The 19,920-nt window shown below is 42.3% G+C and overlaps 1 protein-coding gene across 4 annotated transcripts in view; it reads right to left on the reverse strand.

The window, feature by feature from the left end:
• The window catches only part of mpp7a (MAGUK p55 scaffold protein 7a), a 314,814-nt gene that overhangs the window by 223,339 nt on the left and 71,555 nt on the right, over window positions 1–19,920 (reverse strand). The window contains exon 2 of one of the 4 annotated variants that reach the window (XM_060939197.1): window positions 13,268–13,402. The exons of the other annotated variants lie outside the window; for them this stretch is intronic. The gene's annotated coding sequence lies outside the window, so the exon portion shown is untranslated. The remainder of the gene's footprint in view (window positions 1–13,267; window positions 13,403–19,920) is intronic. 4 annotated transcript variants of the gene reach the window in all.

The following is a 19,920-nucleotide window of genomic DNA, read 5'->3' on the forward strand; positions in this document are numbered from 1 at the left end:
CAGACTGTTGTAAAGAGAAAAGGGGATGTCTCACAGTGGGAAACATGGCCTTGTCCCAACTTTTTTGGGATGTGTTGTTGTCATGAAATTTAAAATCACCTAATTTTTCTCTTTAAATGATACATTTTCTCAGTTTAAACATTTGATATGTCATCTATGTTCTATTCTGAATAAAATATGGAATTTTGAAACTTCCACATCATTGCATTCCGTTTTTATTTACAATTTGTACTTTGTCCCAACTTTTTTGGAATCGGGGTTGTATAAATGTTTACATTTATCGGTTATCGGCATTCCAATTCCATAATAATCGGTACTGGCCCTGAAAAAAACATATCGGTCGATCCCTAGCTGGGAGTTAGACAATGTGCGATCGCAGTTTTATGCAGAAGTGAGGAAAGAAAATGGGGGAAACTACGAACCAGACTCTCTTAAAGTAACGCAGGCAGCATTGGATTGGCATCCGAGACGAGAGAAATATCCGGAATCAATCCTGAAAGATGTAAATCCTCGTGTCGTGTCGCCGTGTCATGATGAAAGACGCTTTAGAAACTGATTCAAACGTGCAAGATAGTCTCGCCCCCTGATTGGTTCAGAAAACGTGAATGACAAACGTTATGAACTTGAATGGCTTCCAAAGTACGAATTTGGCCCGATATATTATAAACAAGTAATCGTATGGTTCCTCGTAAAAGGAATCCTTAATTTTACTCAGCCCCATACGATTACCTATACTAATAATACTCACGGGGGGGACCCCACTGTATCCGACACCCGAGTTTGTATACCGGTAAGTGCAGGACGTTTTCAGGACTGAGAAATTTACACTTTGTAATTTTTCAGCAAGATAAACTCTTTCCTTCAAGACCTTAATTCAAACAACTTTTGTTAGACATTTAATAAGAAAAACTAGCCACATCATAAACTGACATTTTGACGTCGCCACTCAACCATCAGTAAACACCTTAAGATGGAGCATGGACTCCAAGACGTCCCTGATTTGAGTAAATCAATTTACTATTCAATGAAAACGTGCTGGGAAGCAGCCGGACTGTCTGATTTACGAAATGTTGCTCATCCAAACGAAAAACAAAATGATCTGCTTCTGTACGTGCTCAGGTTTTTACTTGATGCATTTCCTTCGGACCTGAAAACCTGAACCGACTTTTAATAACTTACTGTACTCAAACGCTTCATTTTACTCCGATGACAAGGTCCGTGATGTCGAAACGTCAGTTTATAACATCGCTAGTTCTTCTTATTAAATTTACTTCAAGAGAGTGATAAAGTAGTGAGGCTGGCGAGGGACGAGTCTTAATATCTGCAGCAGCATGACGGCGGTGAAAACAGGAACTACTCGGGATGTGCACTAGAGCCCTGCACTCCCGCGGGAGTCCCGCGGGACCCGACGCAAAGCAGTGCGGCGCGGGACAAATTTTGAAAGCTCATTGCGGACGGGAAGGGGAGTGCACAATGCGGGCGCGGGCGGGAGAGGTGATAAGCTGCAGTCCCACTAACTAAAAACGTGTTTAAAATAAAATGTATAAATTATTAATGTATGTCTATCATATATAATTTGTGCTGGATATTTTATTTGGCATTAATAAAAACATTTTAAGATGCCTAAATTTGCGGATGTGGTCTAATCTCGCGTACGTTTCCGATTCCTTTCCGCTCTTCCGTGTTTGAGATCTCCGATCATGGCAGAAGAGCAGAGCTCCTCTAGTGAAGCTCGCAGTGCTTCAGAAGTAAGTGCGGCTTTAAAAAGAGGTACATTTACCGTTAAAAAGTCAAGAGTATTAGTCCTAAGTATTAAAAAGTATTAAAAAGGACTGTGTATCGTACAGATTGTTCAATTTAAAGCTAGAAATAGACAGTGTATAATCTGAGGAGCTGGTTGTGGTTGCGCAGCACTTCATATGAGAGGAGAATGAAATCGCGGTTGGAATCATAACGCCACAGACTCGGAAGTGGGAGTGCGCAAAGCGAGAGCTGTCAATCAAAGCGAGAGCTGTCAATCATGAGCGCATGCAGCGCTCAACTTGGAATGTGTCAGCAGAATGTCAGAGTCTAAACAATAAACTTACAATAAATGAAGGATCGGTCAGTGGAGAGCTCAGCTAAGCTCAGCATGTTTAATTCCCCAAGCCAATGACAAGAACTTTCGTGAGAAATAACGCGAACGTCTGCGTCATGCGGGATTTGCGGGCGGGAGCGGGACTGAAAATCATAATTCTTTGCGGGAGCGTGCGGGAGCGGGCCTGCACAATGCAGGAGCAGGCCTGAAAATTCTGTCCCGCGCAGACCTCTAATGTGCACCTCCAGCCACGTGATGCTCATCTCAATACCTTCAAGATGCACATGAAGCAACTCCTAATGCAGTGCTCTTTAAAAGATATGGGACATGGATTTTTTTCTGGGTATAATTATGTATAAAGGACATAAGAAATGCCATCTAAATCACTGCAGGGCGTCAAAAATGTGAAAATCACATTATTCAACTTTTTTATACATCAGCGTAAAACAATGATTCGTTAATGAGCTAGGTGGTCACGTGACCCGTGACGTCACAAAAACTTTCCAAGGAGCCAGCGCTTGGGAATCTAATGTAAACAGGTTACCGAAATGGACACCATCGACAGTGACATTCCCGATGTTTCACAGAGATGTGAAGTTAGACCCTATCAATTCGAACCGATAGCTGGAAATTCACATGAACATGGATCTTGTCTTTACTCTGACGGGTCAGATGATTCTGAGAGTGAGAGTTCATTCAGCCCTCATGAAACTGAAAGCGGTCGGCTCGATAACACTTCCTGGTAAGTTAAAAACAATTCTGCTCAAAGGCTAATGATCTGTTGAAAGAAGTATTATTTTTGTATCATGCATTGAAAGTTCATCATAGATCTAGCTAAAGTCCGTCGCAAGCTAGTTTTTTTTTTTTTGCTGATATTTTTCGAGATTGATTGAGATACAATGCTTCCAGAGTCCGAGATGAAAACATTCAAAATGGCGAAACGCCATCACACAGCCAGCAACACTACGCCGTTTGGCGAAAGAGATGAAAATTAAGAAAAGTTAAACAAACTTACCAACATAACTTAACATTTATTTAAATGTCCATTAATGTTACAGGATTTCTTGACTGTCTCTACAGTTGTAGGAATGTTAGGCCCTGTATATTATGGCGCTATTACTGCCTCCATGAACCCGGCTATACGGCCTCTTAAATTTGGCTTGGCAATTAATATCGCTCAGTACCTGAGTATTAATGTTGAAAGAATCCTCAGCGAAATGGTCCGAACACAGTTTGTGGGAAACAGTAGGTGCAAAGTTTTTTCTACGGCAGTAGTGAGCCCACACTTTCCTCAGCTTCGGGTCCTTGGGGAATGCAAAAAAACTTACTCCAGGGCATTTCCCATTGGAATTATTGCAACCATAAGCAGCACAATACACCATGATGTCCAATGTACGTTAAAGACTATAAAAACTATTTTCTTGTCATCCACTTCTCCATTCATCTACCCGCTTGTGCTGTGCCTGAAAGTTTTTGTGACGTATGATCACGTGACAGCGGCTCTTCCGGTTGTAAAATATGCATATCGGAGCTCGAGCAGAAATGCCATATAATCATCACGAATATAACGATTTTGCTGAATTTAATAGATGATTTTGTATTTGTTGATGCAATTAATTCATATTTTTAATGGAAAGAAACTGATATAGTGTGCATTTATGTTTCATGTCCCATATCCTTTAATTCAGCACGGTCCAGATGGATAGTTTGATCATTTATTTGGTTCTTCAGAACAGTTACGGATTTTGAGGACTAACAGAGAAGCAGAGTGTGGTGGCTGTGACGACTTTCCGCCTTCGGCAGGTCGGGTAACTCGGCGCTGAGCACAAAGCAGTGGTGCTGTTTCTAGATGAACAATAAAAAATAAAAAAACACCACCAACACTTTCACAATCATGACTTTTAGAACTGCTTTCAATCCTGTTGAGCCACAACTCCCACAAGACTCGGTGTGAAATAGCCAGCGGCAGCAGAAAAAACGAGACATGTCTGAGAAATAGGGCTGTAACGATACACCCAACTCACGATTCGTATCGCGATTTTTGACCCACGATTCGATACGCCCACGATTTTTTTAAAATGTTTTTTTTAAAGTAGTAAATTTGACTTAACATTTACTTACTTACATTAACTATTTAATAACAAATAATTCAGACCACTGCAGAGAATGAGTAATATGTATGCAAAAATGAACAAATGTATATCCAAAGATTGTTTTATTTCTCAAAATAATACTGTTGAGCCGGAAGCTCTGGTTTTTTCGGTTCTGAAAAAGTCATTTTTCCAAATCGTGTAAATCCGTTAAGATTTTTTTTGGGGGGGGGTGGCTCTCTCACTGTCTCACTCTCATAGGGCCAATGATTTTCTGTGATCGCGGAAAACAGATGGAAATTACGGAATTTTTATGGTGAAACGTTGCTCGCGTGTCAAAATGTAACTGCCGCAGAAGACTTCCGCCCAAGCAGACATGCCTTCAGTGTTGCCAGATATTGCTAACGTTTTCCACCTCAAAATATGTTCAAAACCAGCCAAAAAGCACCTAAACCCGCCCAATCTGGCAACACTGCATGCCTTTCCGGTCAAGTGATTGTGATTGGCTTGTGGCACACCTAGCCAGCCAATGAGCTGCTTGTTTACAGATTCGCTCCCCGCGTTGCAACCAGAATGGCGACTGCTTAAAAGAAATGAATGCTCTGCCAGTGGCGAGTGTGGACGTTGCGTGACTCGCAGAAGATTGTCGCAGGTCGGCGAAAAAACGACTTACTAATAGATATAAAAAATAAAAGTAATTTAAGTAAGTTTAAAATGTAATTTAAATAAAAAGTAAAGTATTCATAAATTGAAGTTTGGAAGCGCCTCTGTTTTTGGGCTGAGGAGAAGTTTGAAAGGGTGTATCGCGATTCTGCCTTCTTGTATCGCGATACGGATCGTGGCTCTGCGTATCGCAATTTCGATTTCGATACGCATATCGTTACAGCCCTACTGAGAAACTGTTTAGAGAGGAAGAATCAAATCAAAATTATCGGCGCAAAAAGTTACAAACGACATCACGGTTTCATCCCAAATTGTACCTGATGTATATTTTTTTTCTTTAATCGCATCACTAACTTTAGAATCGGTGCACAACGCAACTTCACGAAGCTTCCTTTTGCTGGGTTTCACGTGACGTCACACCCGCCTCATTAGTTATTCAAAACTTTAGCTGGTGGTCGACCAAAGCTCAGTTGACAAAGCGTTTGTACGGAGAAGGTTCATTGCTCGCATAAAAAATGCCTTACGCTTGCGTTGTTTTAGGTCGTTTGGAGCAAATTGATAAAATCAAACTGATAAAAGTTTCTTCAGGGTTCCCCGTGAACTAATAAAAAAAAGGGTGAACGAACACAGGAGGTCACAAAAAGCCGTGGAGAAAGGTGGCTTTCGAACCTCTCAGTGAAATCGAAGGGAGCCGAGTCGAAGCGTGCTCGAGTTTGCAGTGATCACTCCGTGAAAGGTTTGTACTGTATTTCCCTCTCAGCTCGGTCCTTAGTGTTTTCCAAGTACTTTTCTTGCTGTGTGTCGTTATTTTACGGTACTTTTTTTTTTTTTAAGGTCACGAAGCGCTAAAGTCCCCAGCTGTTTCTTTGTTTACTCCTTACAAAGTCCATATGCATGAAGGTCGCGACAAAATTCTTCCCCAGCCGTACAGTTACAATGCGCCGTGATCACTTCTCCGTCTTGTTTAACTAAGGGTGTATTCAGACCACGATAGTTCGATAGTTCACTTGCTTTGGTCCGAACCAAATGTTTTTTTTTTTCATTTTGGTGCGGTTCGCTTTCACACTGTACATTTTAGTAAGCGGACCAAAATCTGTCAACAAAGCCACGCCTCAATTATATTTTGACCCCAGAATAGTATCCAGGTCATCGTAATAGATGAATTTCTTTTTTGCATCGCTAGTACCGCCACTTTTTGAAAGAATGTCCCTGATTTTAATGTAGGTCTGACGGAGTTTCTTCACTTTTAGCCGACATTGTTCTGGGGAGCGCGTGAACCCCTTCTCCTTCATTTTCTCACTGAATACAGCAAACACATCGGCGTTTTTGTGTGTTCTCTCCAAAAGCTCAGATATGTGGACATCTGCCCATATATCCACAAGGGTACGCGTTTCTTCCTCGGCCCACGTTTGCCCCCTACTCATTTTTTGTACTCTGTAGTCTAGCCTACCACTGGTCTGAATGACTGAACGACTGTTGTAAGGTTCCCTTGACAACCGAAACAGTGTTTGCACTTTGCGGTGCAGTGTCAAGACTCTGTTTCCCATAATGCTCGACAAACGACGGAAGCTCCCGAGGTACAAAAAAGCAAAACTGTCGGATTAGGTCCGGTCTGCTTTCACACCTCCAAAAGGTCCGCACCAGGGTTCCTTTGGTCCGGACCGAGTCCGACCTTGCAGCTCGGTCTCGGTCCGCTTGTTTGGTCCGGACCAGAGTTCGGTAACCACGCGCCGCTTATCAGATAGAATGACAGATTCTATGGATAGAATAACCCTTCAAAAAAAGTGCGACTTGTAGTCCGGTGCGACGTATATATGTTTTTTTCGTCTTCATAATGCATTTTTTGGCTGATGCGACTTAAACTCCGGAGCAGCGTATAGTCCGGAAAATACGGTAACTAGAAATAGATAAAAAAGTAAGATGTATTTTTTTTTAAAGATAAAAATTGTAATCAATCATTGTGAAATTGCTGTAAGATGAGGGGTATAAACACTTCAGGACATGCTGTTATAAGAAAATAATCATCATCATCTGCACGGTAACCGTTACGCCGCTTCATCACACCACATGGTTGTTGATCGTTTTCCAGTACCAGCACAACACCGTGCTTTATTCCTTACTTTTAAATAAATTAAACCTAACACGGTTACTGTTCGAGCACGGGTTCGCAACATTTCTTGACCAGTGTTGTTATTTTAAAAGAGAAAAATTCTCTGGAGTTCTCCTTTAAGGTTTTATTCTGTAGTCTCTCACACACACACACACACACACACACACACACACACACACACACACGAGTGTAATGTGAATCTCTGACCTACTTAAGAAGGAGCAGACTGATGTGCTCAAGTAGAACTACATATCTCTCTCTCACACACACACACACACACACACCAGCTCTAGAAGTATTGGTACCCATGATTGGCAAGCCATGATTACTTTTTAACCTAAAAATCATACAGTGCTGAACTAACACTGATGAACTGTACATTTTATTTATTTTTTTAACAGAAAAAGTTATTTTGCTGCATAATTATCGGCACCCCTCAATTAAAGTTGCATTCTGTTTACCTCGGAAGTCGGTGCTGGGAATGTAACAGAGTTGACAGTGTTCCAGTCCAACTTGGAAAACCAATACCAGCAATTACCAACACCAGCTGTATTTTGCACGCACACGACAACACATCCACTGTTAGGAGTTGGACAGTACGGTGTGCATGACCGATTTAATGACCCAAATAAGGCATTAGTGCTAATAAACCGTACATTACAGACCTGGGCATTTTCCGGCCCGTGGGCCGCATCCGGCCCTTTGGTTCATTCTGACCGGCCCGCGTAAGGTTAATTAGAAATTACAAAATAAACGCGTTTTCTAATTTGACCTCATGCATGGACTGAATGTGCATTGCTTTTATTTTGAAGTTGTGTTGAACAAAAACGCAATGCGCGCCACATGAACATGACATGAAATCCCACGAAACCTAATCCCGCGATAACTACTTCCGTAATTTGTCCAGACCAACCACAAACTTGTACGTCATCCTTCAAACAGTCCAGCCAATCACATAGTGTGACGTCACCAGCAGGCGCCGGAGCCCGAGCCGATCTGTAGATCTGATACCTACACCGAATCGAAGTTGTTGCGAGCAGATCACAAGAAGACTTTAGTCCCCAAAAAGAAGAAAGGTAGATGCCGAATGCAGGGTTTTCAACAAAACATGGACTGCTAAGTATTTATTTACTGAAGTCAGAGATGAAGCCGTGTGTTTAGTTTGCGGAGAGCAGATCGCCGTGTTCAAAGACTACAATTTGAGTCGGCATTACCAAATGAAAAACACCAAATGAGGTGATTAGACTACAAATGTGGGCATCATTATTATAATATGACGTATCTTGCTTGATATTTGGAGTAGAAAGACAATATTGTGATGTCTTTATTGCGTTTTGGGGTGAATGTGACTGAAAAAAAAAAAAAAAAACGGTACAAACGTTCACATTTTGTTAACCATTGTTTGGGGAAATTTGATTGAATAAATGACATTTTTTGTAAGGCAACCTCGTTTTTTCCCCCAGACTCTTACCAGTCTTACCAGTTTGTAAAAACAATGTTATTTATTACTTTATATAAAGAAATACAATTAATATTACGCAGAATTTAGTTCAGCCTTTTGGTCCGGCCCTCCACACAATTTTCTGTTTTTCATGTGGCCCCATGGAAAAAATAATTGCCCACCCCTGGTCTACCGGACAGCTTTCACGACTGCTGATGTGCCATCTTGGACTCAGGGTTGGTGAGGTTCCTCCAACTTGGAAATCCGACTTCAGGGGCATTCCAGTTGATATTTCCAGCCGGGAAACTGGAAAGGAATAGCAGCAGTGAATCTCTAAAGGGCTTGGATCGTGTGTTCCTGTACCACTTGCGGCCTTTATTTCTTTACCGTATACATCAGTTGACTGTATATTCTCCTGTCTTTATTGTAGGCGAGAACTAGATTTCTTTGATTCGATCTTGTTATAAAAGAGCCATTTCACAACCTCCTGGCAGAGGCAACCAGGACAGCTGTGATACTTTGAAGTAGTAGTCATGAGATCAGTCTTTACAAGAGCCACCAAACCTCAAAACAACTTTAACACGCCATGGTTAAAGTCCCAGAGATCACACTTTTTCTCCTCATTAAGAGCTTTGATGTGAACATTAATTGAAGCTCTTGACCTGTGCCTGCACTATTTTAAGCATTCTGCTGCTGCCACATGATTGGCTGATTGGATAGCAGGTATACAGGTGCTCCTATTAAAGCGACCAGTGAGCGTACCTCTGAGCATTCAATGTTCCGAACTCGAACCGGACCTGCTGGGATGCCCAGTCCTGGGAAGACCATCTCCATTTCTCAACAATCGTTCTCACTGTCGAATGGTGAATTTCAAAAGTTGTTTGGAGACAGCCTTATAACCCCTTCCCACACTGATGAGCAGCAACAATGCTTCTCTGAGGTCATGGCTGAGGTCAGTTCCTCTTGACATGATGTGGACACACAAAAGAGTGCTCCAGAACACCGAACTACCAAAAGTTCCGCTTTGATAAGAGGTAGTAAAACTTTTATTATGTAATCTTAACTTCCACTCAATGATTGTGGAAGTAGGAAGGGTGTACTTATTTGTTCCCCCACCCGGTTCCTTAATGTTTACTTTTTTTTTTGGGGGGGGGGGGGGGGGGGGGGGGGGGAGATGACTACATATTTAAATGTCTTGTCTAGTTGTCACCCGCGGTGATTTGGTCGTTTATCAAAGTTGGTGAGAACCACACCATTGTTAGTCAGGCTCTGATAAATTAATACATAGAACTGAAGGTATACGCCCCCCCCCCAGGGGTATTCATCTTTTTGCCATATGATTTTCAAAGAAAATACCATTATTCCAACATTTATCCCCCCCGCGTGCATTTTTGCCTTTCCACATAAGGGTTGCCAATAATTCTGTTCACTGCAGCTTACCATAACGTGACCTGTTAATTAGGTGATGTGTTCGGAGGGGACCCACACACCCCTTGATGAATACTCAAAAGTAGGGTCTGTAGAACAGAGAACTGGATATAATTCAGGGTTTTTTCTAGAAAAATTTAGTATGAGGGCGCTCACCATGGTGAGGGAGCGAAGCGGGGGTGGTGCCGGTTGTCCGCCCCCCCTCCGCCGTGCGAAGCCTTTGAAAAATTGAGGCTCCAATGGGACATTCTGAGGCTATCTGAGAGGCAAATTGTAACAAATTGTCTGTCAACATTGAAAAAGAAAGACGTAATCTTCTTCTGCCTCGGACAGTCTTTGGCTTTCTTCCGTTTCGTGCCGCAGGATGACATCTTTAAATGCCCAAGTGTCAACAAAACCAACTCGCGAACTACTTCTGTCAAAAGCTCCCGCGCCAGTGGGGGAAAGGTCATTCAGTCTCGAGAAATCTCGCGCTACAAGTCAGCTGACCTTGTATGTAACCCATGTCAAATCTCGCGAGAGCAGCCACGACAAGTAAACAACTAAACAACATGGCGCCTCAGTCTGGAAAACGCCAATTCGGATCGTTTTTGCACCGTCTGGCGGTGTATCTACTATGATTGTTATATTTTTGGAGTAATTATAACGTATTTGATGATCAGACACATTGTCACGCGGTGTTGCTGGGATGTTTTCACGGAGAAAAGATCGTTTTGAGAAAGATTGCATGTTGTCCAGTAGCATATACCGTAAGTGCATGGCCTAAGTGTGACTTGGGGTTCAATCGGCATTTCGGTAAGGGGGCGCAGCACCCCTGTTGCCCGGTTTAGACAAAAGCCTGTAATTAGCAAATTGAAGATTACCAAAAAGATGAGCGTATCCTCATGCTAATCCCCGTGCTAAGCTTTGTGGTTCTGGAAAAAAAAAAAAAAAAAGTGCTAGTGGTGCAAAACATGCTCACTGTGTCAGTCAACTAAGTTTGGAAACAAGACCGTCAAGGATGGCGTAGCTTACTCCAGCCCGCCCCGTCTAGTCCAGAAGGAACGATCTAAAGTGGGCCACCTTGCACAATAAATGTTGCGAGCTATACACACACACTATATACAAGCTAGAAGCGATATCCACCCTAGAAATACTGACCTATTTACCAGAAAGAATCCAAAACGGCGATTTTTGTTGAACTGCTCATTTAGGCCCATTAATAATTGTAATTACACAAATCTGGGTAGAAGTTACTGGTATGTGCACCCTAGGTACCCCTACTGTCATGCCAGAAAGACTCAAAATTGGTGAAGAATTGAGGGAGAAGTGATGTGTGGAAACTGCTCATTAGGGATTGATTAATTACTCCATATCTTCATTATTAATTGCAATTATGCAAATGTGGGTAGAAGCCATATGCACCCCAGGCAGATCGACCTTCCTGCCAAAAAGGATAAAAATCGGTGAAGAATTGAGAGAAGACGATGCAATTTTCGTGAAATGTGCCTGTTGGCCAGATGAGCTAATAACCACATGGCACCTAAAAGCACTGGTGTTGCGCTGTTATGGGAAAATAACCAGCAATGGGGTGATGTGATGAAACAGAGTACCGTCATCATCCCAAAGTTGATCATTTTCCTACAACTTTTTTTTAAAATAAAGTTCAATTTATATAGCGCCTTTCTCAAAACCCAAGGTCTCTTTACAATAATAGGCAGAAAAAAAAAAAAGTCCACCAAATAGAGGTCAGGATATCATTCCAGTGGTGTAGCAGCCACAGTCCTACCAAAAGGCGCACAAAAACAGGTCCCACATCTCCAGCACAGCCGCCGCGACGCCACACCGAGCAACATCGCTCGGAACATCACGCCAAGCATTAAAGCACAGAGCGCTGGACAACCCCGATGTTAAAATGAGCAACGAGCTCACTGCAGTCCATAGCTGGGAGCACAGGCATCACCCACAGCGAACCAAGGCCTGGAGGGAACAGACACCCAAAACTGGGTCCGGAGCTACACCACAACTGGCAGACTAAAACACTGACACGCAGAAAAAAGAAAAAAAAAAAATTAGAAAAAATTAAATAAAGCTCCATTGAGAAGCAGCAGCCAGAACACGCACGACTTACTCAACCGGAAATGGAAACTAATTTTTAAAATTATTATACCATAGAAATCTGCCACAATTAAATTTATTACAAAATGCCACGTCATAACTACACCTTCCATTTAACATTCATGAAACAAAGTTAGTTCCTGTTCTCACGTACACTGTAGCAGCTACAAACAGTCCTTCCCTCACCAGCCTATCTTCCCCCCTCGTTTGAAGTGAATCTTCCGACCAATCAGAACCCAGAATTCAACACCCCGGTATTAATTAAACAGGGTCAGAACCTCATGGAAATTTGACCAAGATGGTGTGGGTTCCTTACTTTCACAGTCAAAGCAGTCTTTGTGTGGTCAAACCCCTACATCCGCCTCATGACATCAAACTTGACCTTGTACAACGTTCCTCACAGGAACTTCCTTCAACACTCCAGGCTGAAGCTGAACAAAGCGAGAACTGCGGCAGGAAACCGAGAGTCGAAGCAAAGCGTTCGGTTCATCCTACAACTTACAGAAGGGGCGAAATGTCACTCAGTGGAGAGATACAAGAACTTGGACTGAAAAGCAAGAGGACCTACTGTAAATCATGTCTGAGAGACAGACGCCAGAGGGAGGAGGAGGAGGAGTGGGAGGGGCGGTTACACACTTTACCATTCACCCTCATTTGAATGTGGCACGCATTCAGAAGCCTGAGCAGTGAACCCTTTTCTACAGTGGCTCGGGAGAAAGGTTACAGTACGTCCTGCGAGCATGAACGAGCTCATTGTTTGCCTCCATAGCAGAAGAAAAGGCATTATTTATTTACAACATCGGTATTTTAGCAACAGTGTTCGACTGGTCCATAGCCTGGGCATGGAAGAAGCAGTGGGTCTCCTTGAACTGCCGTTCAACAGATAACCCACGTCACAGAGTCAGCATTTAACCTTGTAATGTAACTCTGGCAGGGAAATAGGCCCGAGGCATTACAGCAGAACTCCAAGGGGACTCGTCTTCCTACTGATCCCCACTGCTTCGGTTTACGGAGTCATAATGAAACATGATCAAGTCGAACCTACAGTTTAGAGATACTGATTTCTAGTCATACAACCCCTGGCAAAAAGTCTGGAATCGCCAGTCTTGGATGAGCACTCATTCAGACGTTTTATTCTGTAGAACAAACTCAGATCACAAAACATGATACAATAATAAAGTCATTCCAAAGTGCACCTTCTTGGCCTTCAGAAACACTAAAAGAAATGAAGAAAAAGCATTGTGGAAGTCAGCAAATGTTACTTTTATAGACCAAGCACAGGGAAAAAACTATGGAATCACTCAATTCTGAGGAAAAAACTATGGAATCACTCAATTTTCAGGTAGAAAATAAGGACTCACCCAGTCAATTTCCTTTCCCTAAATTGACACCTGCCTCAGATTAGATCTGCTCGTTAGTCTGCAGTTATCACACCTTGGAGGGCTGCTGGACCAACTGGATTGGCAAGAATCATGGCTCCAACAAGAGAGATGTCTCTTGAAACAAAAGAGAGGATTGTCAAACTTCTTAAAGAAGGTAACTCTTCACGCATGGTTGCCAAAGATGTGGGTTGTTCACAGTCAGCTGTATCTAAGGCCCTGTCCACACGGCAACGGATTCAGGTGACTCCGATACAATTGCTTATCGTTTCGGCCTGGCGTCCACACGGCACCGGCGTTTTGGGTGCCCAAAACGCAATCTTTTTGAGAACGGGTTCCAGAGTGGAAAGATCTGGCAACGTTGCCGTTGTGAAGTCGTCTGGATGAGTAGAACGGATTTGTTTACGATGACATCACAACCACATGACTGTCAGTGCTTCACGCCGGGTAGAAGTGTAACGAACTTGATGCGAGTTGTCAACAAATCCTATAACTTGGTTCATGAAACACACTTACAAAATATTTTCACTGTGAATATTTATTGTGTAATGGTGCAAGTGAGAGAGAGAGTCAATCCCGCCAGCAAAAATAGGGGAAAAAAAAAGGAGCGATCTCACCTCTTCAGATGTTGGTTTAAATCCTACAATACATTCCTCAAAAAGGGCATAGAAGAGCAAATTAATCCATCAACGTGTAGCATTCAATTTTATTCCGGACCATTAAAGACGCCGCCTTCCGCGTAGAATCATACGTCATCCTCGCCGCCATATTGGATAGGTCAAAGCGGAGAATAAAGATTCATGTGCTGCGTTTAACTGTACCAACAGGTTTACCGTCCAAACGAGATCACATGGGATTACCTTTCACAGGTGAGAAACAACAAGTTAATCCATCAACGTGTAGCATTCAATTTATTCCGGACCATTAAAGATGCCGCCTTCCGCGTAGAATCAGACGTCATCCTCGCCGCCATATTGGAAAGGTCAAAGCGGAGAATAAAGATTAGCTGCGTTTAACTGTACCAACAGGTTTGCCGTCCAAACGAGATCACATGGGATTACCTTTCACAGGTGAGACTGGAAAACTACTTTTCATTGTATTTGGTCATTATAATGTAATTTTACGAACAGATTTTCCTGACTTTGTGGCTAATATGAAGTCTCGCGCATAATAGTTTATGCGCATGCGTCCTTACTTCTTCTATTGTTATAGTGTCTCCGAAGGGACCGTCTTACAGCGCCCCTAGAGGTGTGGCATGTGTATTGCATTGTTTTCAGCAAGCGTTGCGTTGCCATATGGACCTGATATTTTACTGATGGTTGCCCATTTGGACGCGATATATTTTTAAATAACATCTCGTTGCCGTGTGGATGTAGCCTAAGATATGGACCAAGTACAAACAGCATGGGAAGGTTTTTAAAGCCAAGCGTACTGGTAGACCAAGGAAGACATCAAAGCGTCAAGACAAAAAACTTAAGGCCATATGTCTTGGAAACCGAAAAAGTACAACAAAACAAATGAAGCATAAATGGGAGGAAGCTGGAGTCAATGTACAAGTATGTGACCGAACCGTGAGAAATCGCCTAAAGGAAATGGGATTTTCATCTAGGAAAGCTAAAAGAAAACCATCATTGACACCTAAACAGAAAAGAACAAGACTACAATGGGCTAAGGAGAAGCAATCATGGACTGTGGATGACTGGATGAAAGTTATCTTCAGTGATGAATCACGAATCTGCATTGGACAAGGTGATGATGCTGGAACTTCTGTTTGGTGCCGTTCCAGTGAGATTTATGAAGAGGACTGCCTGAAGAAAACATCCAAATTTCCACAATCCTTGATGATATGGGGCTGCATGTCAGGCAAAGGCACTGGGGAGACGGCTGTGGTTACTTCTTCAATAAATGCACAGGAGACGCGTCACGAAAAATTTCAATGCATGCATTGAAATTTGATGTTTTTCGTCGGCAAACTAAGCAGCGAATACTCACAGATGGGTTTGGGAAGCGTCGCCACCAAACGCCTCATTTTCATCCAAAACCCATTGCGAGCTATAGTGTGACCATAGCCTTAAAGACGGTTCTTAAGAGACAGTTAAAGACGCTGTTGGTGTTGAGAGGCTTCCGGAAACCCACCCCAGGAATGCAAATGATCAGGATGATACGGTATAAATTTGCAGGAGGAGAGCCAGCCAGGAGTATGCACAGTTACGGAAGTTGAGAACGGCTGTTTTTTTTTTTTTTATACATACTGAGCTTTTCATCTCAAGATGATGAAGCTTGTTTTCTCATGATGGTGAGCTATTATTTATTAATAATAAATAAGTAACTCCTCACGAGAAAATGGCATTAAAAACTATTGCAAGCATGGCCGTTCTCAGCTTGCGTCCACACTACTGTATCTGTTCAAAACAGATACTTAAGGCTATGGTCACACTATAGCTCGCAATGGGTTTTGGATGAAAATGAGGCGTTTGGTGGCGACGCTTCCCAAACCCATCTGCGAGTATTCGCTGCTTAGTTTGCCGACGAAAAACATCAAATTTCAATGCATGCATTGAAATTTTTCGTGACGCTTCTCCGCCTCTCATGAGTGGCCAAAAAACATCAAAACCCCAAACAACTTCCAAAGCTCGGAGAACATTTGCAGCGCTTCGCGTGATTGGTGCCGACGCGACCAATTTTTCATCGCCAAGTATTTGCAAACCCATCACGAGCTGTATTTGACCGTAGCCTAAGCTAACATGGTTTTCCCGAACACTGTCGTGGCCAAAGTTCGCTTTTAACTTACGATGGACCTGGATCACTCTTTCACAGCAAAGAGTGTCTCCTCGCAGCCGAATACACAGACTGTGCATGCACCTCTGAGAGACCTCGCCTCACAATCAGTGGGCGGAGACTGGGGTTGAATCTATTGCTGGTGTTCAATTACTTTTCTTGTCCATTGCAAGTACATCGTGTTAACAGTTAATATATGTGACCCCTCACCGAATCCAGGGACACGTCGGCCAAAATGAATCCGAGATAATCGCAAAAGAAGCATTTTTTTTTTCGAAATTTGTGATTTTCGTTTTTTTCCATCATGTGCAAGTTGAGATCTTGAAGAATGCAATCAGTATTTCAGATAATAGATTATTTTGTTGGAAAAGCATACATTTTTTGTTGCAAATTGTCTCGTTTTTGTCAGGACTGTAGCCTGCTGGGGGGTGTGGGTAAATTACCATATGGGCCATTCACATGATGATTTAAGTCTTTTGTTTGTTTGTTTTTCTGCGAATCAGCTGTATGATCCGAGTTGAGCGCATGGCTACTTAACTGCATACAGGCGTGTGATTTCACTATGGAATGAGTTACTAAACAGAGCGCAGAGGAACTGAAACACCTCGAAGCAAACAGACGCACGGTATTTACATCGGAGATAACCATTTCTAGCAAAAAAAACCCGCAACCTCGTTTTCCAGATTGAATGGAATACTTGAATGATCGGATGATACACGGACCGTTCTAGGATTACATTCCATCGGAGGCATTGGTGTGTGCAAGGCGCCGTTTCTCTTTCTGATGGGGTGAGTTTATTAATCTAAGGCTGTGTGGTTATTTTTGCATGTAACGGAGAGTGTTGTGGTTTGGTTAAGCCTAGGTCACAACCGGACGTACGATTTTTTGGCCGTGTGATTTTTGGCGTTTCCCAAATCTCTGCGGTTTTTTTTTTTGTTCACGGAGAAAGACGCGCGTTGGCCGTAAGTTTGTCTTGCAACCTGAAAAAAACGTAAGCGCCCGTAGAGTTTGTTTGACATGACAAAGAACCTCTGCGGCCGGTCTGCGGCTCGAAAATCAGCACGTCACACGCGCGCTCTCGTGCGTTTCTTGCGTGTAGACCGGCTGTAGGAGCGCGTACCGTACGGCCGGTTGTGACCGAGGCTTTACATGAAACTAGTGTTGTGTTAGTTGTGTCATCATCGTGCTATCTTTCTTTCTTACGGTGTGAGTAATTTTTCAACCACAAAACGTTAAAGTATACTTTAGGACTTATTTTTGTACTTCATAATTGTGTTGGGCATACTTTGCATGGAAGGAAAATTGACGTGGTGATCTTTGTTTACATGAAAGTAGCATCATGCTAGCTCGTAGGGGGTAGGGCTTTCCTTAATATCATGCAAATGAGCAGCATTATGTGCCCGCCCTACACCCAGAGTAGCTGAGATGGAAAACTTTGAGGACGATTTTCTCCCTTTTCTGTTTTAAGAGGTATACACTTTCAAAAGGCCACACATTCTTCAAATATTGTCAGATCTCCACATGGAAGGCATCATTGGAAAGCTTAGAAACTGTACTTTCTGCATCTGTCAATAACTCAAAATGCCCCCGGGCAGACATGTGTCCCTGGATTCTGTGATCTGCCACATATACATTATCATATACATTATGAATATATTTCAACGCGTTATGGAATTACATATGGATTTCGTAATGGCACGTTGATCTCGCTAATCAAATTTAACTCCATTAGTAGGCAAATGATGTAATTTAGTGTTAGAAATGAAACAAACTGCTGCACCTGTAAACACTGTATATACAAAAGGCAAAACATTGCCAACTTGGCATTATGAAGAACAGTTGAAACAATTATGGCTGCACTCCAAAGCTCCACCTGTCTGACCAGCAGGTCTAGTTTTGCCCGTTTAAGGCCCATCTGCTCCCGACGATGCCACTCCCTTTGGTCTCGGAGTAACCGGAGTTGCTTCTTCTGAATGTTGATCAGCTCCCGGCTGCAGTGACGCTCTCGGCCAGCCGGACTCTGACTGCCTGCAACCTGGGAAGCGGTCAACCGAGAGGGTCCACGCCAGGGGATGAGGAGGCAGCGGGGCCATGGGGGTGGGGAGGCATTGTAGTCTGGAAAGACAGGTGATTGTATATAGATACCCCCTTCCCACAGACATCAATGCCTCCAGGTCTGCCCTCGGTGGCTGTTTACCCCATATGAGTAGCATGCTGTGTGAGCACAATCGCTATCAGGCGCGTTAAAATGTAAATAACTTTTCTAGAATTTCACCAAAACTCACTGAATTTTCAGCATTGTAAGAGTATTATTCAGCAAAACCCCAGAATGATGCACAAATCTAGAATTTTTAACAGAATTTTAGTTCTTAAAATTTAACGTAATTATGGACGTCACGCGTAACATTTACACCCGTGAAAAATCACTTTGAATGCGGTTTTGAAAGTTTTGATCAAATATTCTCTATAATAAAAAAAAAAAATCACTTAAATATTAGAAACAGTCTTTTAATGTATCAAAAAATAATTTTGATAAAGCAAGGAAATTCGGAAGAAAATGTGTTTTTTCTTTTGCTTGTTGTGCGCGTCACGCTACCAAAATCTAACTAACCCCTTCACGAACTATTCCAACTTTCATGGACTTGTAGCACGAATAAACCTTTCAAAAAAATATATACTACTTCTCACCCAGTAAATTAGAATCCTGGTGATTTATATCCTCGTAGCTTCAGTAGATCTCCAGATTTAGTAAATCCCAACGCTGTGAAACACGCCAGCCATCTACGGTGAGAAGTGCTGCTGTAGTTGAGAAACTCTCATTTCTCCCGCTTCCAACTAACTCCATGACCCAGACCAAAATAATGTCACGCTCATCACTTAAGGATGATTTATGCCAAGTTTCACGGAAAAATACAGCGAAATAAACTTGCTAGAAGCATTTTTCTAAATCCCAAACATTATGAAACATTTCTTGTAGGGTTTCAGGTTACAAATTTCGAGAATAGAGAAATTGCGGCGCAAAAGTTTGCCGCTAAACTTGCGAAAATACTCCTAGCGAGTTTCACAACCGAACTAGGCTACGTGACAGTCCGTGACCACCCAGGAATGTTCTAGAAGGTACGCTTCTAGGCACGTGCGATCGAGAAAGACGCCACGTGAAAGTAGTAAAGGTAGTATTTCCACTGTCTTATGACATTTTTGCTTGTTTTAGCGCGATAAACAATGCATTATGGGTAATCATTAAAATGCTGATTTCAAGGTCAAAATGGGTAAAAACAACTAATTTATATAGATATTGTAAAAATTGTGCCTAATAGTCATTTCAGTACATAAAATCAAAACCTGAATTTTTAATTTTTTTTCCCTATGTTACACCATTGTGCATCTGTCAGGGATGAGAGTGGGTGGTCACCAAAAAAGCAGAAAACAAGATGGCGCCCGAAGCCGGGGGTCTGGGAGGGATACCCCCCCAGAAAAATTTTGAAAAATAAGGCCTTACAAACCACTTTTCCTGCAATCTGAGCTGTAGTAGATAAAAAATCTGTTGTCTTTTTTTATATATTTACATGAAAATAGGTTTCAAATCAATAGGAGTATTGTTTGAATTCAAAATAAAATCACATTCTACATTCAAGGGTATGGTTATAATTTATGATCAACAAAAACGACAAACTAAATTCACATTAAAGGTGGGGTATGAGATTTTTTTCAGGAGTATTTTTTACCATATTGCTTGAAAAGCTCCTCACACCCATGTTGCAAGCAGTACAATAGAAGGTTTGACCCAAAAACGAAATATTTTAATCCAGTCTACAGTGTAAAATAAAGGAAAAACACCATGCAATCATATCGAGGTA

Source organism: Neoarius graeffei, chromosome 14 (assembly GCF_027579695.1).
Source record: "Neoarius graeffei isolate fNeoGra1 chromosome 14, fNeoGra1.pri, whole genome shotgun sequence".
Taxonomy (NCBI): domain Eukaryota; kingdom Metazoa; phylum Chordata; class Actinopteri; order Siluriformes; family Ariidae; genus Neoarius; species Neoarius graeffei.